Source organism: Vicia villosa, linkage group LG4 (assembly GCF_029867415.1).
Source record: "Vicia villosa cultivar HV-30 ecotype Madison, WI linkage group LG4, Vvil1.0, whole genome shotgun sequence".
Classification (NCBI taxonomy): domain Eukaryota; kingdom Viridiplantae; phylum Streptophyta; class Magnoliopsida; order Fabales; family Fabaceae; genus Vicia; species Vicia villosa.
The window spans coordinates 189,953,852-189,970,960 of NC_081183.1; positions in this window are offsets into that span (position 1 = coordinate 189,953,852).

Here is a 17,109-nt window from a genome sequence, read left to right on the forward strand (position 1 = left end):
CGTTCCACTAGTGCTTTTTCTATCGGATTTGCAGACGGCAAAATCTGAATCGGAGAATCCTACCAAATGACACTCATTTCCTTTTGGATACCATAGGCCATATGTAGTAGTTCCACGTAAGTATCGCAGAATTCTTTTGACAGCTTTCAAGTGAGATTCTTTTGGGCAAGATTGATATCTTGCACACATACACACACTAAAAATAATGTCTGGTCTTGAGGCAGTAAGATACAATAGTGAACCTATCATTCCTCGGTATAATTTCACATCAACCTCTTTACCTTTCTCATCTTTGTCTAGATTTGTATTTGTTGCCATAGGTGTGTCAATTTCCTTTGCTTCACTCATTCCAAATCTTTTGAGAAGCTCCGTACAATATTTAGTTTGATTCACAAATGTTCCATGACTGAGTTGCTTGATTTGTAGGCCAAGGAAGAAATTTAGCTCACCCATGAGACTCATCTCAAATTCACTCTGCATAAGCTTAGAAAAGTCTTTGACAAGTTTTGCATTAGTCGACCCAAATATAATATCATCTACATAAATTTGGACTAAGAGAATATCCTCATCTTTTCTTTTAATAAAGAGAGTAGTGTCAACTTTACCTCTAGAGTACCCTTGACTAAGGAGAAATTTGCTCAAACGTTCATACCAAGCCCGAGGAGCTTGTTTAAGACCGTATAGAGCACGTTTCAGCTTATAGACATGAGTTGGATACATGTAATTCTCAAAGCCGGGTGGCTGAGCAACATAGACTTCTTCATTAATATAGCCATTTAGAAAGGCACTCTTAACATCCATTTGGAATAGTTTGAAGTCTTTAGAACAAGCATAAGCAAGTAAGAGGCGAATAGCTTCGAGACGTGCTACAGGAGCGTATGTCTCTTCATAATCAATACCTTCCTCTTGATTATAACCTTGGGCAACTAATCTAGCTTTGTTTCTAGTAATAACACCGTTTTCATCAAGTTTGTTACGAAGAACCCATCTAGTGCCTATTACTTGATGATCTCCCGGATGAGGGACTAAGTCCCAAACATCATTCCGTTTAAATTGGTTTAATTCTTCTTGCATGGCCATTAGCCAATGCTCATCAAGTAATGCATCCTTAGTGTTTTTCGGCTCAACTTGTGAAACAAAAGCGAAATGATGACAGAAGTTACTTATCTTTGAGCGTGTTGTAACGCCCCTTGAGATGTCTCCTATTATATTGTCAATTGGATGGTCTTTCACGTTTGTCCAGGCCTTGGGAAGTTCTTCATTGTTTGAGATGCTTTCTTTCTCATTTTCATTGTGAGACTCATCTTTCTCTCTCTCAGCATCTTTCTTTACAATACTTTCATCCTCATCTTCCTTATCCTTGACAATGTCTTCAGTGGATGGACCTGCACCATTAAATGAAATACCTTTCTCAACATATTTTGCATAAGATTCATCAAAAGAAACGTGTACTGACTCTTCTACTATAAGTAATCTCTTATTATATATTCGATATGCTTTGCTAGATTGAGAGTAACCAAGGAATATGCCCTCATCAGCTTTAGCATGTAGATGTTGTTTATTCTTAAGCCCTTAAACATAATGTCTCTTTTCTTAGTATGTTCTATTGTGCAGCCAGAATTTGTAAACATTACTTTAAAATCTTTGTCACACAATTGACTTATACTTAAAAGATTATGTTTAAGACCTTCTACTAGCAGCACATCAGTTATAGTAGTGGTAGAAGGGTTACCTACACTTCCTTTACCAAGTATGGCTCCCCGATTGTTATCTCCATAGGTGACATACCCCTTTTTCTTTGCTTGAAGCTCAACGAAAAGAGATAGGTCTCCAGTCATGTGTCTTGAACATCCCTATCAAGGAACCACAACCTTTCGGCAATGTCAAGACACTTTTCCTGCAAGATTAATTTAAAGAGGGAGGTCCCCAATTTTCATTGGGTCCTTGGTAGTGAGTACACAATTTGTTGCACTTAGGCAACCATTGAAATACTCCTTTAGGAACTAAAATTCTCCTAAATTTGCATTTTTCAATGGTATGTCCCTTTTTGCAACAATAATGACAGGTAATATGATGAGAATATGGAGTTTTGCTAGTTGATACTTTTGGTACAAAAGTGTATTTACTATATAAAGGAGTATACGATCTTTTGCCTTTGTCGGAATGTTTTGCTCCATTTTTCTTTAGATATTTGTTGTATCTTCGCACAAACAGTCCCATTTCCTCATCATCGGAGTCTTCGTCATCACTTGTGTCACTATCCTTTGGCTCTCGTTTTGAGGTCTTGGAGCTCGAAGCTTTTAGAGCTATTGACTTCTTCTCTACCTCTTTCTCCATGTTCTTTTCTTTCTTTGTCCTCTTCTCATGCATGTCAAGGCATTTAAGATGCTGTTCATGTTCCTCTAGTTTACCAAAAAGAGTGGTAATGTCTAAAGTGTTGAGATCATTTGCTTCCTTAATTGCTGTACCTTTGGGTTGCCATTCCCTGTTCAAACATCTTAAGATTTTGTTAGTAGCAACTGCATTGGAAACAGGTCTATCAAGAGAATTTAATCGATTTTTCAGATGAACGAATCTTTTCTGCATGTTTTCGATGGATTCACCATCTTCCATGTGGAAGAGTTAGCGTATTGATCCTAGCTAGTTTGACATCATCCGTTCCCTCGTGGGCAACTTGCAATGTGTCCCACATAGCTTTAGCTGATCTACAATGGGAAACGCGATAGTATTCATCAACTCCTAGAGCTGAGATTAGAATGTTTCTCGCTTTCCAATCGTATGCATATTTCTTTTCATCTTCAGCATTCCAAGTATCTTCTGGTTTTGGAACAACTGCACCAGCTGCATTTGTCATGGTGATCTGGAATGGACCATTGACAATAGCTGTCCAGATGTTCCTATCAATTGCATTGATATGGACACACATACAATCCTTCCAATAGCCGTAGTTTTCGCCGTTGAAAACTGGAGCTCTATTATGAGCCCCTTTAGGTCCGGAAGCCATCTTTCCAATAAGTGTTTCACGTAGCACGAAATAAACCAGAGCTCTGATACCACTTGTTAGACGCTGGCCTAAGGATCTAGAGGGGGGGTGAATAGATCCAACACAGTTTTTCCGGGATTTTTACAGACTATAGCGAAAGCGGTTCTGAATCGACTTGCGTCTATTCCGGACCGCTATTGCAAAGGGTTATATGTGTTACAAAACCACAAGATATTCGAAATTCCGGATAAGGAGATATGCTATCGAATCAATACGTGTCACAACTGAATATCAATTAACTTCTAGATTGACAAACTTTGATTTACAATGCAGTAAGGTGGATTAAGCAAATAGACAAACACTTGGTGACAATATTCAAATTGATGCTAATTCAAGATGTGGTGAATTGTGATGTTTATGCAGAACTTTTAATTCACAATTTTAACACTTGAATCATTGATCAATTTAGCAATTATACCAATTATGAACAGAATGTAAATGAAAAAGTAAAAGCGACAAGAACACGATATTTGTTTAGGCAGTTCGTCGATCGTCCTCGCTACGACTACGTCTGCCCCCAATTCCAAATTGAAATTGGGTAATCTTTCATTAATGTTGAAAGTAGTATATACAAAGAAGATAACAAAGCGATAAACGATAAACCAATTATGTCGATCCTTTGAATCTTCTTCCCCCTTAATCTTGACCAAGATCAAGGTTATCCAAGAGCTTCACTTTGATTCCCTTCTGCAGTGTCTTGATTCCTTGAACTCCCCGTTCCTCAATCGTTACACTCAGCCGAATCCTCAATGAACGCCTCTTGATAAAAACCCCCAAGAACCACCCGTCGTGGAGGACAAAACCCGCAGATTTTATTCACCAACAAACCCCACAAACCTTCACCCACTAGGAATCTTCAATTCCGTTCCATGGACGTTATCGAACTCATCACTAACCCGCAACGCAAGAATGATTATGTGTAATTGTGTTGGAGATGATGAAGAACGAAGATGAGAAGCATTTGTGTATCTTTCAGTCGTTGGTGTTGCTTGAATAATTACCCTTGCACAATATATATGATTGCATAACAGTTAGAACCAAGAGAAATTGATCTTTGAACTTTCTTGATCAGTTAGGTCGACCACTTGTAGTGCTTAGGTCGACCTAACAGAGCTTGCAGAATTTTGCTCCCAGTTAGGTCGACCTGTTGAAGGAGTAGGTCGACCAGAATCCTCTTCTGATGCATTCTGGGGACATTTTCACAGATTAGGTCGACCTAGTTGATGTGTAGGTCGACCTAACAGGCTGGTATGTAGAATTCATCAATTTAGGTCGACCTAAATGATGTGTGGGTCGACCTAGCAGGAGTATATGAATTTTTCTCCATTTTAGGTCGACCTGGGTTGATGGTAGGTCGACCTAACTGCTGCTTTTCTGCATTCTTCTTGTTTTGCTTGTGTTGAGTCAATCTTTAAACATATAAACATAATGGGTTGACCTATGAGTGATCAATGCTTGCTTTTCTTTAAGTTTTCTGCTTCCGTCTTGTTGTTTGAATGCTTATTTGAGTTTGCCATGAATCAAAAACATCTTTGAGTGTAATCTTGTATTCACACTCGCGAAATGTCTAAACAGGCACAACGGTCCGACGCCGACGTCATCTGGTCCACCGACCCACGCTAACCCCCGGGCATCGCCTGGATAACCCAGGGAGGAAGCAACAACCTCTCATCGGATCCAGCCTACGTTTACGACGACGACCACAGGGACAAAGCGCACAAATCTTAAGGAAATGAATAAAGCAACGAAGAGAGAAGCGAACTTACTTGAAGACATGATGACGATGACCGGACGAGCTTCTCGGCAGATGAATAGTATGCTGAATAATCTGGAAGAGTATCTTCCGAGGAGAGCCTGTCTGATGCCGAGCAGGTAAACAGAGAGGGAAACTTCCAAATGAGAGGATTCACCCCCTTTTATAGGGAAAGGGCTCGGAAGGCGAAACGTCGCCTCTCCTGACAAGCGCCGCCTCCTAGACCCTAGGCCATTATTACCTATGCCACGTCAGCGCGTGTCGCCCACGCGCGACGTTTCGTCCCTCCACAGGCTGTTCCTCCGAGCACATCTGGTTGACGAGGAGCCATCTCATCGAGCATCTCCCCGGCCCGAGCATCAGGTAAAGTCACAGCTTCTTGACCAGAAAACTTCGACTTGGGGGGCTCCTGTTCTGGACTGGGCCAAGGTTAGGCCCACTATGATTTTCGGCCCAATAAACCTCAGAGGCCCACGTTCCTCTACGGCCCTCCTACGCACTTAGGATGCCCACCTTAGACATGCTCGGCTGCCCTATATCCCCGGAGCATATGACACCCGACATGCTCGGCACGGACGACCCCGCAAACACCTTCGTTGCCGAGGACTCTGCTCCGCGCAGGGTTCCTTCACATTCAACCCTCCGAACAACTCGGATTCCACGTGGCTCCTGAAAGACCGCGTCTCCCTGGAACTTCGGAGCGGTTAACCAGGACAGAGGGCATACACGCACCTCCGATATTTCCGCTCAGGAAACCTGGCAGTCTCCTAGTTGGGCTTGGGGATCCAACCCAATAGCGAGATCATGGCCCAGCGCTGGGGGCTATATATACCCTCTTTGATTAGAGGGTCAGGTATTCAATTCTTACTCACTCTTAGCTAGTACTTGCGCTCCTTTGCTCGTCAACTTACTTTGGCATTGGAGTACCTTGCAGGTACACCCCCCCTTCTCCTTCCTAGAAGATCCAGTCCGAGCAGCCTACGACGATTCTTCTGATCAGGTACGATCAATTCTCATGTCTAATAATGAAAAACAACAATAACATACATACATATATATTATGTTGTAATAATAAAACTATGAATTTTTTTAGAGAGAAGCTCTTCCCTCTCTCTAAAATTAGGGCTTCATTTTGTGGGTGAGCGTCGCCGCTCTTTCGATTTTAAAATTTCTCTCTTTTAATGTGGAGGTTCTTTCTTTTCTAGTGAAGGCTTCTCTCACTTTGTGGGTTGTCCTTCTCTCACCTCCTATTTGTCGAACCATCCATTCCTATTAGATTCTTGCCACAATCTACCTTCAACCTCCACCGTATTCTCGCTTTTCTCCATCAACAGCTACTAGGTGCTCTCAACAACAATTTCGAGTTCATCTTCACCAACAACTGGGCCAAAGTTTTGGAATAGTAAACAGGGTGTTCGTCCGCCACCAAAACCCCCGCCACCGGAAGTTTCGGATCTACTGGAACAAGGTGTTTGGGTATTTATTTCTGTTGTTTTGTTAATTGATATTATGCTTAAAGAAATTAAAAATATTTTTGTTAAAAAAAATTGAAAGGAAAAAACTTTTTTAAAAATATATATTTTTTAAAAATTAATTTAAAATATTTTATCATTTTAAATATGAGCTTCTAAAATATATATTTGATTAAAACTATATTAATAATATGTCTAAAATATTTAAAATATTTTAAAATATTAATAATTTAAAATATTTTATCATTTTAAATATGAGCTTCTTTGAGTACATCTCCTTGATTGTAACCACAACAAGTGCATCTTGCAAGAGAAAGGATGCTTTGAAGGAGGCACAACACCAAGATATTTTGAATAAACTTGAGAGTGGTGATATATCTCAAGGAAAGGGCTTGCACCAATCATCTAGTCTCGCTAGACCCGGAGATACTAGATGGGGTTCACATTATACTACCTTGATTCGTTTGTATCAGATGTGGTCCTCCGTGTTAGAGGTGCTTAGTATTGTTGATAGAAAAAATGGAGAGCTTTAAATTTGCTTTCATTTTGAAGCTTATGTCAAAGTTGTTTGGTATCACTAATGAACTTTCAAAAATCTTGCAAACAAAAGATCTTAATATTGTGCTTGATATGGAATTAGTTGATGATGTTAAAGCTCGATTGGCTATATTGAGAGAGAGTGGTTGGAATGATTTATTTAGTGATGTCCAAGAATTTTGTTTTGCTCAAAGTATTCCGGTGCCAAATATGGATGAAGAAATACCGGTTCGGGACGTTCAAGAAAAGAAGGGAGGACTGTCACTAATCTTCACCATTACCGTGCAGAGATTTTTTATGTTGCTATTGACAAAATATGTGTGGAGATGGATCACCGGTTTTGTGAAGGAAGTAACGTTGTGCTGGATTGCTTCTCATGTCTTGACCCCAAGAACTCTTTTTCCAAGTTTGATGTTGATAAGCTTGCTCGTCTTGCTAATATTTATCATGCAGACTTTTCTGATGATGACCATGGAACAATAAGGGAGCAACTTGAGACTTATGTACATCAAGTAAAAAGGCATGCTTCTTTTACTTCTTGTGAAGATGTTCAAAGTTTGGCTATGAAGATGGTTCAAACTGAGAAATATTTGGTATTTTCATTGGCTTACAAGCTCATTGAGTTGGCTTTGATATTGCCGGTGTCGACAACATCCGTTGAAAGAGCTTTTTCAGCAATGAAGATTATCAAGTCTAATTTGCGCAACAAGATCAACGACGTGTGGTTCAATGACTTGATGATATGTTACACCGAGCGAGATATATTCAAGTCACTTAAAGATGTTGATATTATTCGAACATTCACCGCAAAGAAGTCTCGGAGGGGGCATTTACCTGTTAATTTTATTTAGCACACTATTCGCATGTGAGGTTTCATCTCTCTTATGTAGCACACTTTATGATTATTTATATATTGTCACATGTAACGTTCAGTTAAATTTTTTGCCCAGGCTATATAAAATTTCTGGCTCCGCCACTGAGTGGCTCATAAGTAATTTCGTCTTTAGAGTGCTTGGATGTTTGATAACAATGTTTTAATATTACAAAATTTAAGAACAAGAAGAAGAAGTAAATTGTTGAGAGGCTAGGAGGGTTTCAGCGTAGCATATATGACTAGGGGTGTGCAAAATATCCGATTTTGATGTCCAAATCCATAACCAAACCTAAACCACTTTTAAATATCCGGATATAATTGAATGGTTATTAACCGGTTTAGTTATTAATGGTTTGGTTATCCATTCATATAATCCGGATATAATTAAATGGTTATTAACCGGTTAAATTATTTTGGATTCGGTTATAATCCGGTTATTATCCAAATCCAAATATTTTAATTCTCAAAATATTAATTTTTTTTTGAAAAAAAATATTTTTGGAAAAAATAATTTTCAAAACTGGATTTTTTTAAAAAACCGGTTATATAATCATAACCAAATTTATAACCGGTTTTATAACCAATTTTGATTAAATTGTGGTTATGGTTATAAATCCAAACCATTTAAATGGTTTTTAAATGGTTATGGTTTGGTTTTTGAAAATAACCAACCATGCACACCCCTATATATGACAAGAACAATATATGTAGTTTGTGCATGCTAGAGAAAAAGCTCAACGATGATCTTAATCATATTCTTAAGAAGGAATAATTAATGTGGTACGAAAGATCTCGTGCTAAGTGACTTATAGATGGTGATAGGAGCACAAAATATTAGCGAATTTTGCTTTTCCCCTCTCCCTACCTTTTGACAACGGTTTTTTCAAAAAAACTGTTGCCAAAACCTGCCTTTGGCAACGGTAGGGGGTAAACCGAAACACGCTCATATTACAGGAGGTAAACTACTATTAACCCTTAAAACAATTTCACCATTCCTTTTCTTGCAGGGTAACGCTTGGATAGATTGAATGCTCACATTTGATGATGGGGAGGTTAAGCATGATCTCTTTAACATGCATCCTTGGAAAGCTCCGGGTCCGAATGGGTTTCCGGCCAAGTTTTATCAAAAATCTAGGGAGATAGTTAATGAAAAAGTTCGCGAGTTTGCTAAAAATGTTTGGAAGAATCTGAGTGTCATATTAGAAGCCAATCAAACTTATATTTGTTTGATTCCTAAAGTTTTGCGTCTGGAGTTTGTTCATCAATTTAGGCCCATCTCCTTATTAAATACAATTTACAAAATTGTGAGTTAGGTAATCGTTGAAACACTCAACGAGTGCATCCCTATTATTTTCTTCACTTTTTATACCGGCTTTGTACAGGAAGGAACATCCATGAGAATGTTGTGGTGGCCTAAGAGATGGTTCATAGCATAATTACAGAGATGAATCTATTTTGCTATGGCTATTTAGAGTAATATGCATCTTGCCATCTTGTATATATATTGTCAAATCCAAAATTATGTGCTTAGAGTAATGTTTATGATTTCAATTTTGTAAATCTGCATATTCGACATGTTAATGCAATTGGGATTTTTTTTTTAATTTTAATAATGTAATTTTAAATTTTGAGTGTTGATTTAATTTTTTTTCAATTTAGTTCAATTGCAATTTTGAATTAGTCTAAATTGTAGAATTTTCACCAATGTTATTTAATTATTAAATTCTTTGATTGTTTTAAAATTGACTTATGGTTCAGTGACTTTGCTCTGGTCTTCCATGTGCTTATTCACGCCGGACAACAAATGCACAATTTTTTTTTTTGCTTAAAATATTAAAAATTATTGAATGGTCTTCGAAAATGTTGGTGGTCGATAAGATAATTGTAAAATCTAATTTTGTTGTAAACGCAACAATTAGATATCTAAAAATTTCATTCTATCACAATAGATATATTCAATTTACCATTGTTCATAACATCATCATCATTAAACTGGAGTTTTCTCAGTGGGTGTAAAATGGATCTATCAAGTTTTATCTTCTTAAAAATTAAACAAGCACATGGAAGACGTCTATGTCTTCCTAAGTATGCAATCACACATTGAGTTATTTGAATCAATTTTTTTGGCTTGTTTGACTTTGTGAATAAAGATTATTCTCTCTAAATTTATATTCTAACACGGTAATGTTGTGACCAAATGATGTTTGTATTTCGTTATGCTGATTTTAAATCATTTGGTTCATGGGCTTCCAATCTCTACATAAATCACCTTTATTATTTCCCAATCAAGTCTTCAATGTAGCATGAGCAGATTCAATTATGTTAGTTGTTGTATTTCTAAAGTATCTAATCTGATCGGTTCAAGCATAAACAATTTTCTCCTTCACCTGATCCAGAGTTGTACATTCAACATATTTCAAGAAATCTAGATATTTCTCACACACCCTCATGAAATGTATTACATATTCAATATAACTCTTTCGTAGAAGAATTTATTATAACATTCTAGGTATCCATAATGCTTTCCAACATCACACGAGCTTTGACCATTTTTCAATTTTCTCCCTTGATTTGTTTGGTCCCTACCGTAGGCTTTAAGTCTACTTGACACATTTTTGGTTATGTGATATCTACAAAGGAATGCATATGATTTAGGAAACACTTTTGCAACAAAATGCATCTATACGGTCTCATGATCAGTGACAAATTTGATATGTTTTCTTGGTCCTTCAACAAAGTCCAACACACTTCTAAAGTCAATGTAACATTGTCCTCTTTTTTACTTTCTAAAAATACAAATCTGACTGAAAAGTCATCTCTGTATAAATAACACCAACAATTTCCAAAAGTGAGAGTTTGTACTTGTTCGTCTAATCACTACTACAAAACGCAAAAACAACAACGCCAAAGTCACCACGGTTCGCCCCAAAACCGTGGTGACACTTTTAAACTCATGCGCTAACAATTTTTTTATTTTTTATTAAAAAATTTAAGGTTATAATTACGGTTAATTACCTAACCGTGGTGATATAACCCAACTTTCCTGGGTTCGATCCTCAAGTTCCTCAAATAGTTAATCTATTTTACGTTAATGCGCGCCTATTCAATTTTATTTATATTTAATTAAAAAATGATAGGTGTATCACTACACATCCTTTATAAAATTGTTGTTACATACTGGTGCTTCTTTATATATGTTAAACACTATGTATCCATTTTTTTAGTGAAAAAAGAAATAAACCCTAACACCGACATCGTCGACATCGTCGGAAAGAAGACAAGAACACCCATACTCATTGTTGTTGTTTAATTCCGTATCAAATGTCGCATTTGAAGACAAACTCATCCAAAGGTTTTACTATGTCTTCTTCCACTGTAAAATCTAGATCTGAAATTTTTTGTGGTTGTGATAGTCGTATGGTTTCGTATCAATGCAAGAAGGGACAAAATAAAGGAAGACTTTTTTGGAGATGTCCATTTTGGAAGAGTGATGAAACATATAATTTATTCATATGGGATGAAGACATGAGAGAAAATTTGAGAAATGAAGATGAGAGTAATATGAAGTCGAAGTTGGAAGTTGTGAGCTATTTGAAGATTATGTATGAAGATTCAAAAAAGAAGAACAAGAATTTGAAGAACAAACTGAAGTCAGAGAAATTTTCTGGAAATTTGAAGTTGTTGTGTTTTCTTATCTCCTTCATGTTTAATATTTACTTTGTTATGAAATACAATAGTCGAAGTAGGGTTTGCAATTTGAAAATTTTACATTGATTCTTATCTACTTTATGTTTAAAATTTACTTTGTTTAAGTTGATAACCTTAAGAAAGTTAAACAAAAAGATTAAAACTTCATTGCATAATCAAAAACCATAGTCATATCTAAACCCTCTCGCTGAAATAAAATTAGACTAATCATAGTCGGCCTCATCATCATCATCATCAGAATAAAAAATAATAATTGTTTTCCTCAACCTTCTTCTTTTTCTCATTCTTCTTCTCCTCACCCTGAGAGCTCTCATTAGTCTAAATACAACACCCTCTTCAACAACATCTTGAATCTAATGTTGGTTTTGAACCACAACATCCTCTACAACAACATTTGGATTCTCAACATTGTTGGTAGCTTGAGCAGGATAACACATGTTGATTCCTATGAATGAAGTTGTTTTTGTGTTTTGGTTCTTCCGCTTTTATATTATTCCTTCTGATTTTTCATCTTCTTCTCTTGGAAATTTAAAATCCAAATATGCTCATTATTGTTTCTTTAATTATATACGCTTTTTATTCTCTTTGGATGTTGGAAAGATTACATGTCTCGAGTTGTTCAAATTTATTGTGTACTTTTATTACAAGTTTTGATAACAATTCAAAAATGGTGCAGTGTTGATTCTGGTATAATACGATTGACATTTATTCACATATAATATCACAACGGTTATTAGGAACGAATAACCATGGTTAAAGAGTGCGTGCTTTCCTGTTTACTACGATGGTCATTGGACTGTGCTTGAAAGTACCGCATATACTACCACATGCTACATAACAATGTCTGGTCCTGCGCGATTATCCTAATCGTTGTTAAATGCCTTTTCCGTAGTAATGTCTATGTTGAATCAATAATAAGCACAATGGAAAATATGTTGAACAACTTGATAGAATCAGGACGAGTCCAAAATATATCTCGAACGGTTTCTCGATCCTCGTATACTCTATACCTAGATACATAATGGTTATAATCTAAAAGCTTCAACAATTATTGTATTTAAGTTCTTGTACCTCTTATTGCTTGTTGTTTCAGGCACAAACATTGTATACTTGCTTGATATTTGAGACATTTTGAGGTTTTTTCTATTTCAAAGTTGCAAGTTTGTTTTTGGGTTGCACCATGTTCAATAACATGTTAGACACAAATTCATTTGTTTCAAGTTTAACGTGACATACAATAGGATGACCGGCTAACTTGCGACACATGTCGTAATTATGTATACCATAAATCACACTAAATTTCCATGTATTATTCGTTATAAGGTACTCTCCCAACTTAATAGGATACTAACATATTCTCTAACCGATGTCATCCCGTTTCAACTTCCTAATAGGATTTGTGTACTTGCCGCTTCTTTCACATCTCAGTGTCACAAATGCTTGTTTTATATCAAAACCATTATGTGACCACCCGATTACAGCGTTAAACTCCGATTTGGTAGCCTCCGCGCGAACTCATTAGAGTATATGTTCACGAACTACAAACTCCTATTCATTTCTAATTTTTTTTTACCAACATCTACCTTGACATCAATTGGTTTCCCATCCGTAGACACAATAGTTTTTGGTACAACATCAGGGTGCATCATATCACATGCCAATTATAATAGAAAATGATTAAAAACTGATTGAAGTCGACATTTAACTAATCCGAAAATACAGTTTTGTATGACATCCAACAATAATTCTAAAATGTATTTTCGGATGCAACGTTTGTTTTTCAGACAAAAAACCAGATTTTTGGAAGTAATGAGGAAGAAAACACATGTATATTACCTTAAATTTTAACTCCTTTTGCTCTTTTTGATGTGAAAAATAGAGAAATATTGTTTTGAAGTAGAAAAGTTGATTGAGTGTGGAAGGAGATTTTGGTCGGGTTTGAAGAAGAAATGACAATATAATCATGAATGAAGCAAAACATGCATGTTGGTGTTTTATTAAATTTTCCGCTTGACAATTCTAAAATTGCACTTTTGAAATATTCACTGAGTTATAAAATACATACAAGGTGATGTTTTTTTTCTTTTTAAATTCCAGTTTGACAAATTCGGAACTACTCTTCTCTATTTGTCACCGAGTTATTAAATTAACAAAATTATTGTAAAAACTTATTTGAAGATACATTTCTAAATTAGTTTTGGAAAAAATAAAATAATGTCTCACTTAAAATGTGTTTTAGTGTGACTTAAAATGTGTTTTAGTGTGAAATATGTACATCAATTTGATGTACTTCCTGAATTAAGATGGGCATCTTCATGTTTCTATGAGGTGGTTCTTCTTCATTAAGGATGGAAAAATAGTCTCTTAAACTTATTTACTTAGAGTAATTTTTTTGATTTCTATTTTTTAAACCTACATATTTCAATTTGTTTATAAGATTGTGATTGTTCATTTTAATAATGTAATTTAAAATTTGTGTGTGTTGATTTTTTTTCTTCAATTGCTTAAAATTTAAATTTTGAATTAGTCTGAATTTTCACGAAATAGAATGTTATTTATTATTCACAATTTTGATTGTTTTAAATTGTCTTATGACCTACTGACTCGAACCGACCTATTTATTGTAGTATTGACTTTGCTTATTATTGATAAAAAAAATGTGTGTTGTAATATTGTTGACGATTGATAAGATTTGGCTAAGTCACAAGATGACTGGTAAATCCAAACACTTATTATATTGTGTTTTCTGGTTGTAAATTTATATTTAAAAGAATTGAGTTAAAAATTAAAATAGGATGAAAATATAAAGTGTTAAATATATTTTTAGTCCCTATAAAATTACTCAAAATGGTTTTTAGTCCTTATAAAAAAAATATTGATTTTTAGTCCCTATAAAATTAATTTTGCACTCAGTTTTAGTCTCTGTAGAGGGACCAAAAGTGAGTGCAAAAGTAATTTTATAGGGACTAAAAGTCAATACATTTTTTATAGGAACTAAAAACCAAAATTGAGATGTTTATAGGGAAAAAAACATATTTAACCCAAATATAAATAACTAATCTATAAATATACATCATCATTTATATTTATATATATTTTTGTCTTAAAATCTTTTTTTTTCCAAGAGGAAGAGGTTTTCTAGAAAGTCAAAGAGAGATTATTAGAAATTTCTCATCCTGAAAATTGAAAGATCTTTAGAGATTATTTAAGGGTTGAAACTTCTAAACATTTTAGAATAGAGTGATTCACGTATTGAGAGGAGGAGTGATTATGATCTTAAATGGATGAAAATTAGGTGATGTTCTTATAAATTTGTTGAGATAATTTATTACAACTCATTTGTGATCTCTCGATTGATGATGGATCGGAGGGTATCTCTCTCTATAGTCTATCCTTTTTGGATAAAACTGAGGAAATAATTTTGGGTGTTGATTCTCATCTTTAATCTTGTTTTTGTTCTTGCGGTATTTATTTCATACTAGTTTTTAGAATACATTGATTTTGGATTAAGAAAAGTAAAGATACAAGAAATGTTGATTCGGCAAGGAAGCATTGAAAGTGGTGTATTGATGTCGATGGACCTAACATATGCGCATAAAATTGTGATGATGGATAAAATCAAGAGTTCCATTATCTAGTGCCTTATACATAAATTTTTAAGGGAAATTACAATGGGTAAGACTATAACAGAAATAGAGGTCAAGTTTGAGTCATAGTATATGACCAAGTCCTTTATTCATATGGTCAAGTTTGGAACATAACAAATCTATTGTGGAGTAATTGACGAAATTTTACAAAATTTTGATCATTTAAAAAATATCAAGGTCAAATTTGATGACGATGACAAGACTCTACTCTTGTTGAGGTTATTACTTACTCCCTTCATTTCTTATTATACACAAATTTTGACCTTTTGGATTCTTTAAATAGTTGATGTATTTAGACTATATATAGACTAAATACATTATATATTAATGAACCTAAAAAGTTAAAATTTACATATAATAAAGAATTGGGAAGTATACTTTTTTAGCATTTAAATGATGTCCTTCTTTATGGTGAGGATGACATTACCCCATTAAAAGAACTCCAATCGTCTATAAGAACAAAGAAGTTAACCAAGACGAAAGAGTTAAAAGTTGATAACAGTATATAAGGCTTGAATTTTTTTAAGATGGAGGAGTGAAAGTATGGAAAACCAAGGGTTTGACACATCAAAGTACAAAATGCTTCATTTTTCATAAAAATTCATCACTCTGAAAAGAATTGTTCCGAGAAAGGGAGAAAAGGTAATTATGTTTATATTGTAGTTTCCTCATATGAGGATGGTTATGAGAGTGTTAGTGCATTAGTGGTAACTAGTTTAGATACGGAGATAATTTGGGTCATAGACTCAGACTTCTCTTATCACACGTGTTCAAAGAAGAGTCGACATTTGCACATATCAAACAAGACAAACTTGACATAACACCATTGAAATATGTCTTTATCAGTTGTCCGAAAGGTGTAAAAGGATAAAAAAAAATGTGAGATATAGAACCAGATCTATAAAAGTTCATTATAAACGAGGGTGTTACTTTGGATGATACTTGTATGGGGATAAAGTGCAAACACGTGGAATGTAAAGACCCAAAAATTAAGTTGGAGATGGCTCATTTTTAGGTGGAGGTATTTGCTTAAAAGACTAGAGACAAGGAGAAAGTTTTGGATCCCACTTATAGTTTAAGATAAGTGAAACCAATAGAGCCTTCAGACTATCAATTATACCATGATTGGGTAAGGAAATAGATTATACCACTTTAAAGGTATAATACTAATCCTATTTATTATTAGTTGAATATGAATGAAAGAATTCAAGACTCACAACCAAAGACCTTTAATGAGGCATTTGAGATCAAAGATATTAATAAATGGTTTAAGGGGGTAAATGATGAGATGCACTCATTGGAGAAGAGCCATACTTAGGAACTTGTAAAACTGCTTGAGAGACAAAAGGTGGTTGGTTGCAAAATGTATTTAAAGGATTGAAAAATCAAGGTATAAATCAAGACTTGTGACAAAGGGTTTCACTAAGTGGAGGAAATATCTTCACATGTGATATAACATTATTCTATAAAGGTCCTTATGAATGTAACCTTGAGTTGTATTAAATGGTGTCAAGGCTGTTTTCTCACATGGAAACCATGAAAAGAAAATATACATGGAGAAATATGAAGGTTTTATAGAGGAAAAGTTTAAAGTGAGTCTTTTGAATAAATATTTATATGGTTTAATAAAAATCACTACACAATGATATCATCAGTTAGATGAATTTTTATTAAAGCATGAGTTTGTGAGAAGTGGTTGTGAAAGTTGTGTATACACTTTGAAGAGGAAAGAGGAATTCATTTTCTACCTACTTCTATATTTGGCTTATATCTCGATGGAAAGCTCGAGAAAGGAAGAGATCGATAAGATTAATGAGACTTTGAATAGAGAATTTGAGATGAAAGATCTTGGTGAGGTTAAGATGAACATGGATGAATATTGTATTTTCTATAAGTACAATATATGACAACACCTTATAGTTAAGGGTTGTGCGAGTTTTTTTAGGATTGTTGTGGTGTTAGAGCAAGCTCGCGTATGGAAGGTGAAAAGCTTTGTTGGTGGTGTTTTTTAGAGAGAGGGTTGAATGTCCTCTCTTAACCTTTGGGTTAAGATATTTAGATGAGTCTCTTGGGCC